The sequence below is a fragment of the Uloborus diversus genome, chromosome 1, assembly GCF_026930045.1.
Source record: "Uloborus diversus isolate 005 chromosome 1, Udiv.v.3.1, whole genome shotgun sequence".
NCBI classification, from domain to species: Eukaryota; Metazoa; Arthropoda; class Arachnida; order Araneae; family Uloboridae; genus Uloborus; species Uloborus diversus.
The window spans coordinates 49328950-49336593 of record NC_072731.1 but is presented as its reverse complement, the minus strand read 5'-3'; positions in this window follow the sequence as shown (position 1 = coordinate 49336593).

Below are 7644 nucleotides of genomic sequence, written 5' to 3'. Positions count from 1 at the left end.
CAAATCGTTCAAAATGCTCCGACAAAACTTAAAACTAATGAGAGCCAATGACCTTTTCGTGCGTTTCGAAATGTCTTCATGGCATCATCTTACCTAGATTGCGAAACTTAATCGATTGTTAGTTGACACTTTGATTGCTTCGGTGAAGATGTTCAGAAGCGTCTTGATTTATTGGCAACACACATCTCAAGCAACTTAATATTACCCATTTTGGAACAAAACAAGGTTTGACATTTTTTATTATTTTACTTGCGGATAATGGTGTGGGCATGTTTTTACTTTTTGAAAAGTGGTAATGGACGGGAAGAGCTTTGTAGAGGAGTTATAAATGCTTTTGCGTGTGTTACGTATTATAACCATAAAAATAATATGTCGGCGGTATCAAATAACATTTTATTCTTTATAGCCCGATTAAAATAGACATTCGAGTTTAGAAAGATTCCCGAAGAGCTGAAAATTCGTACAGATCTTGTAAGGACACAAATATAAATGAAATGTCAAAAATCCCCACCAATCCCGGTCGAGCTAAAAAATCTATGCAAAGTCAAAGGTCAAAATAGTTTTATTTATTTTTTTTTTTGAAAAGTTGGAAGCTTCCGCTTATAGCGAAAATATGGTACACACCTTAAACACCTCACTATAAATGAGATATCAAAAGTCCCTATTGATCCCAATTGATCTAAAACTGTTATTTAAGGTCAAAGGTCAAAAGGTTTTTCCGGGGGGGGGGGGAATTTCATAAACGATCAATGTTATCATAAGAAAGTGCATACAAAGTTTGTCAATTGCGTAATATGTTCAAAAAAGGTATTTATATTTATTCAACCCTCTCGGGCACGAATTATGCGAAAATAAGAAAATAAATGTTATATTTTCACCATTTGATTTAACGGATATAAGATGCCGCTTTAAAGCAAGTACAAAATATTTTTTTTCTTTTTTGTAAAGTTTTCCTTTCAACTTTTTAGTTACGAACTTCATATGATAAGTTTACGTATTCTGAGCTATGTTTATGTTTCAGATAGTTTATTCGTTTACATTTAATAATGAATGTGTCCTCGAGTTCACCAGTTTTTTTTTCTTCGGGCAAAGGACGGATATATTTCTTACAGACCTTGCAGACTGAATTCTGCCGAAAACGTAAAAAATCACATAAAACTGGGAAGAAGTGCAGAAGCTGAGTTTCTGTGAGCTCTTGTGCAAGCTAAGCTCTGGTTTTGAATCCACTCTTCTGTATAAACAAAATTGAATAGTTAATACTAGGCTTGCCAGATTTCTGAAATGTTTAACCGGGACACCAGAATGCCCCCCCCCCGCGTGGCTAATATTCAAAGGGGTACAAGCCACTGGCTGATTTTTGGAGCGTTTTATAGGGCAGTTTAATTTTAATAACATCAAACTGCTGCCTTGAAGCATCGGTTAGTGAGCTTTTTCATCAGAATCTCTTTTTTGACATTAATGAAGGTACGTCTTAACTTGAACATTTGAAATCGAGTTAGCGGGAAAGTTCGAAATGCTATGAATAAATAGTTAGGGTCTGGTGGGGGATAGTGGTCAATGGGGTAAAGTGGTCATAATTCAAATAAATGGCTATACCTTAGAAATAAATGTTCGAATGAACGTGAAAATTTTATTTTAGAGTAGTGCATTAGAAACTACATTTTGAATACAAAATTTTACAACTGGAAAAATTTTATTTGGTTAAAAAAAAAAATATCTTGTGTGATTATGAATTTTTTTAAAAATATAAACACCTTTTTTAACTTCCTTGGGAAATTTTGTTTGTTAGAATTATAAACAGATTGACTGCGCAGGAAGCTTCCTACATGTCTCAAGAACTCATACTCATTAGCAGTTAGCTGAATCTATTTTGAATAATTTTTTAGAACAATTTTAGTAAGATGATGTAAAGTGGTCATAATATTAGGCTTAACGAATATTGTTCTTTTAAAATCACTTAATCTTTAAGTATAAGGCAGATATAAATTAAATATTAATTTCACTTAATATGTATTGTTTTTACAGTAAACAAGGTTAAATATATGAGTATATGCGCATGCATACGCATACACTCGTGTAGGCACGTATATATACGTATTCACATAAATGCTCCAATAAACACGTATTTGGGTATCTCGTAGTATTTTTTATCTATACAGATATACATACGACTATTCACGTATATACCCGCTTATACTCGTATATATTCGAACACTTATATACTCAGGTAGACACGACGTATATACGCGTACGTACTCGAGCTGACACTTGCATACTAGCATATGATATACATGTATGCAGGGTGAGTTTAAACCCTTTGCAAATTTTCAAAAGGTGTTAGAGAGGAGGATAAGAAGTAAGAATCATAAGAAACATATGGCCACAAACTCAATGCTGACGCGCTACATGCACGCAAAGCCAGAAACTAATGAATGCAAAACAGGTCACAAATTTATTACAAAAAAGACAATTTTACACAACGACTTAAGAAAGTTTTAAAGTAATTGATGAAACTTGTGGCCGGCATCTGTAATACATGCGTCACAATCACTCTGTTGCAATTACGAGACTCTTGAAAAACTTTCATCAGTCGCTGCGCTTTTGTTGCGATGCGTATATTAGAGCTACTACAGGCCTTACTTTTTAACAACTTTTTAACTGTCTAAATATTTCTTAAGAACTAAAATGTCGGGTAAAATCATCTTTGTGTAACAAATTTGTGACCTGTTTTCATTCCATCGATTTCTGGGTTTGTGTGCATGTAGCGCGTCAACGACCATAAGTTCCTTATGATTCTTTGCTTCTTATCCTCCCCTTTCACACCACTTAGATTTTGCCCAAGATCTTGGATTCACTATGTAAGCATACATGTATATTAGCGGATATACTCGTAGATATACGTGGTTACATGTACTGGTGTTTACACGTAAATGTACGTATATACGTCTAACAAGTATAGAATCGTGTTTACACGTAAGCATACGTATATACTCTTGCTTCCACATGTATATACTTGAGTAGACACGTACCAAACACGCACTGGATGTAACCACGAATTAACTCGTGTATACCCGTATATGTATGTAAGTACACTACTGGCCGTTAAAATTGCTACACCAAGAAGGAATAGTCTGAATGAAACAAAATTTTGCACACATGATGGCTACATTGGTACTAGAAAACGATGACAAAATGAAAGCCAAATGATCATTTATTACTGGAAAAATCTCACATGAATGGAGGTTTAAGTACCCTGTTGCGCCACCTCTAGTTGGAATTTAAGAACCGATACGGTCGAGCATTGAGTTACAGCAGTTTCGTACGATGTCTTACGTCTTCTCGTACCACAGTTGCTGTAAACGCGCCACTAATTTGATCAAACTTACAGGCTGTCCAATTTACCGTCTCAAGTGATCCCAGATATGCTCAATTTGTGACAAGTCACAAATCGCGGACCAGAGCATCACGCAGACCAGAGAAAGTGATAATGCGGAAGAGGAAATCCCTTTACACCTTTGCTGTGTTTCACCGAGCATTGTCATGTTAAAAAATGGTTCCTGGGAGCCCCGTCGTGAGTGCTAACACGTATGAGTTTGATCGAATGAGTGGCACGTTTACAGCAACTGTGGCATGAGATGACGCAGGATATCGTAGGAGACTGTTATGTCTCAATGCCCGATTGTTTCGCTTCAAGTACATCGTACATTCACGCTAGAGGTGGCTTAACAGGGGTACTTAAACCTCCATTTATTCGAGATTTTTCCAACCATAAATGATCAATTTGCTTTAATTTTGTAATCACTTTCTAATGTCAATTTTATTATCACGTGTGTAAAATTTAGCTTCATTCTAGCAATTTCTTCTTGGTGTAGCAATTTTAATGCCCAGTAGTGTATCTATGTACACTTATATATGCGTATATACGTCGACTATACACGTATATACTCAGAAACTGAGGTATGCATGTATATACTCGAGATACATGTGCAAGCACGCAAATGATGTTCGTTTTGCGCGTATATACTCGCATATACACGTGACTCGTATATACTCGTGTAGACACGTATACACTCCTGTAGGCAATCACGTATACATGCTTATATGCTCGTGTATACACGAATATACTTGAGTAGGCACATGCATGCATGTATCTGATGTATACATGTATTTACTCATATATGAACATGTTTACTCTTGTTTACACGACACGTATATACTCGTACATACCCGCATATACTCGTACATATACTTGTAACTATAAAAATAACCGAAATATACAAATAATAGGGTTATTTGTAACAGTTTTGCAGCTGTTTTTAACTATGACCACTTTACCCCATGCTATGACCACTTTCCCCCTCCCCATGGGGTAAAGTGGTCATAAATACAAAGGGAAATGAAAATGTTATAAAACTACTTAAATCAATATTTTTTTTCCTGAAATTCAATGTACGTGTTCTTTAATAATGCAATGTAAAATAATAACAAAAAAAAGTTGAAGTATTTAAAGAATTTATTGTATTTATTATCCACCTAAGTTGAAAACCTACGATTTTATGACCACTTTACCCCACCAGATCCTACTAATTATGAAATTATGAATCTAAAACACGGGTAATAAAAATGACATAAGCAGATAAAATTTAAACATTTCACTTCATTTTTGGTCACAAATCCTCACAAGCTGATCCGGTATTAATTTACAAGTTTATGATACACATGATACAGTAATTATCCTAAAAACTCATTCACACTCAACTATTTTCCGACATTTTTGATCATTTGTAATTAAATTTATCTTTTTCCGGGACGGGAAGTAAACCAGCCGGGACACCGGGATTTTGTTTGAAAACCGGGACTGTCCCGGTCAAAACGGGACGTCTGGCAAACCTAATTAATACCTTGTGGTGGAGGATATTAAGAAGCATAAAATACTAATAAATTTTACGAAACGACGTTTTAAAAAGTGTAAAACTACAAATGGGGCTTCAACAACTTTTTGATTAACCATGTATCTCAATATCTTAATTGTGTAGGTGATGATTAAGTTTACTACTGCAAAATGAGTAAAAAAAAGCTTTTGCTTAAAGCCTTTCTGTATTAAGTACTTATGAACGTTCTGACTCTACAAAATGAGGAAGAACGATGCTCGTACCTGAAGACAGTTCTGCGTTAAGTACCCATGAAAGTTCTGACTCTACAAAATGAGTAAGAACGATGCCTATGCCTGAAGACATTTCTGTATTAAGTACTTATAAATCTTCTGGCTCTCCATCCATAATAATGCTGAGGGTGCGTTGGGGGATGCCCCCCATCACGCACCCTCAGCATCATTCTCTGCAATCAAGATTTTGGTAGAAAATCTTCATTGAAATCCGGCTGATAAGCTTTTATGATTGAAATCTGATAAGCTAATCCGTTCTTCTTGGAACCGAGATGCTTTCTACTTTATTATCTTATTTTCCCCTGGCTCATTGTTCTGGCAAAGTTAATTATGGAAAGCCTTCACTTCCAATTTTTATTAAAGTTGGCTCTCCGAACCGATATAGTAAGACGAGTAGACATTGTAAGCTGTGTTGCAAGTTTTCTTTTCTTAATTATTCCACGATTTTAATTAATAACCAAAAATATTGTCTTAATGAAGTCGCTAATTAGAAAGCAAATGTCCTGATCCAACATGCTATTTCTTAACTTTACATTATGATGGCGTAAAAAGAAATGATTAAATTGAAGACGAGGATTATAATGTTTTGAAATGTTTATTAATTTGAAACATAACTTCTAAACTATTTATTCTTGAACAGAAACATTATGAATTTGTTCCAAAGTACATCCAGATTAAAAATTTCTTTTTCATGAAAAAGAGCGGTGCTTTAGAAATTTTCAAGGAGTGATAAAAGTTAATATTTTACTAAAAGTCCGGTTTGCTCCTAAGAGTTATTGCGTATGTAATTACAACGAGATCAATAATTAGTCCAGTTATCTCCAATGATTTGCACTGAGCTCAGCATTTATGCCATAATCAATATGAAGTTATACCATTATTCATTCATTTTTCCCCATCAAAAAACTAAAGCACGGGATCCTAATCACCCGTTTTCTTATGTATCTCTAACTATTCGCACACTCACTAGAAACACTTTTAACTGTCAATCAGTAAGTTACCGTTTTTAAGCCATAACAGTCAAAATGCCGAAGTCGTTTCAAGTTCAATGTTGCTAGTGGTTATTTTACCATAAGCCATACCTAAAATTATGATTTTTTAAAGTATTTTTCTCATGATTTGAGCATAAGTTTAACAAATCTTCCTTTGAAGGGTTAATGTCTTTTAAACATTTTTCATTTCAAATATACGTATGTACATTTCAAGTGCCCATGAAGGGGGGGGGGGTGAGGCTGATGACGCAGACTGTGGCATTGAAATTCTTTGAGGGTTCAATTGAAGAGTGGTTTTTATTTCATTTTGTGCACGGATGCTTTAATTTTGGGGGATGCCCCGCAGCATTTAAGAGGGGTACGCCATCTCCTTTGGAGGAGAAAGGGGCGGGGGGAGGGAGCTGTACCTCTGTATATTGGATAGTTTCAAAATTGTTTGTTTGTAATTCTTCGTCTTTTATGTTTCGATATCAAGAACCTCATTTGCTGATAACTAAGCACAATTACTGTTAAATGATATACTATACCCCTCTTTCTCGATGACATTTGTTAGAGGTTGTGGTCTAAGTTTCGTACATATGTGAAGATTTGATTAAAAAAGAAAATAAAAAAAATAGAGCATCATTATTTCAAAATATCGAGGTTTTTTTCGAACGATGTGTTGGAATTCATTTCACCGTTGTATAACATCATTGTTTTCGTAGATCAATTTTTTGTCATTAATGTTGTATCTATATTTGATAGATAACAAATTTAAAGCTTTGCAGTTAGTTTGAATAACTTTGAAACAAGAAGGTTAACTTCATTATATTTACATTCAAATTTAAAAAAGAACAAAAACTAGTTTGCTTTCTACTGCAATCTGTGGGAAAAGCTATAAAATCAGTTCTTTCCTATTTGTTTAGAAAACAATTAGGAAACATTGTCACAGCTCATTGTACAATCCAATAATTCTGAAATCAGAACTGTAAAAGCACTTATTTTCGCTAGCCGTAATCTTCGCGAAAGTGAAAATATCGACGCATTTGAGAACAGAAAATTTCGCGAATTTCATCTGAATTTTGAATTAATAGTTGAAAAAAGAAGGAAAAAAAATCGTGAGACTAAATTTTTGCGATAACGATGGGCTTGCGAAAGTCGTGTAAATTACTGCCTCGAGAAAATAAGTGCTTTTACCGAAGTAGGAAACTTGTTTCTTGAAGTTGATAAAATCTGTCTTCTTAAATTGTAATTGCATAGAATATTACAATTCTAACTAACCGAGGCTGATTGAAAAGCAAAGGGATGCAAGTGAAGTTTAAAATTTTTTGAGTAAAATGAGGGCAAAGTTTAAATATTTATTTACATTTTTGCATGGATAACAAGTGGAAGAAATTTTAGACAACTGATAAGAAGCCCCCCACGCTTTTTTTTCTATTGCAGTAAAATTAAGTGTTTGTCAATTACTTTATGTGCTTGTCATTCAAAGGTTATTTTTAACTTTTTATT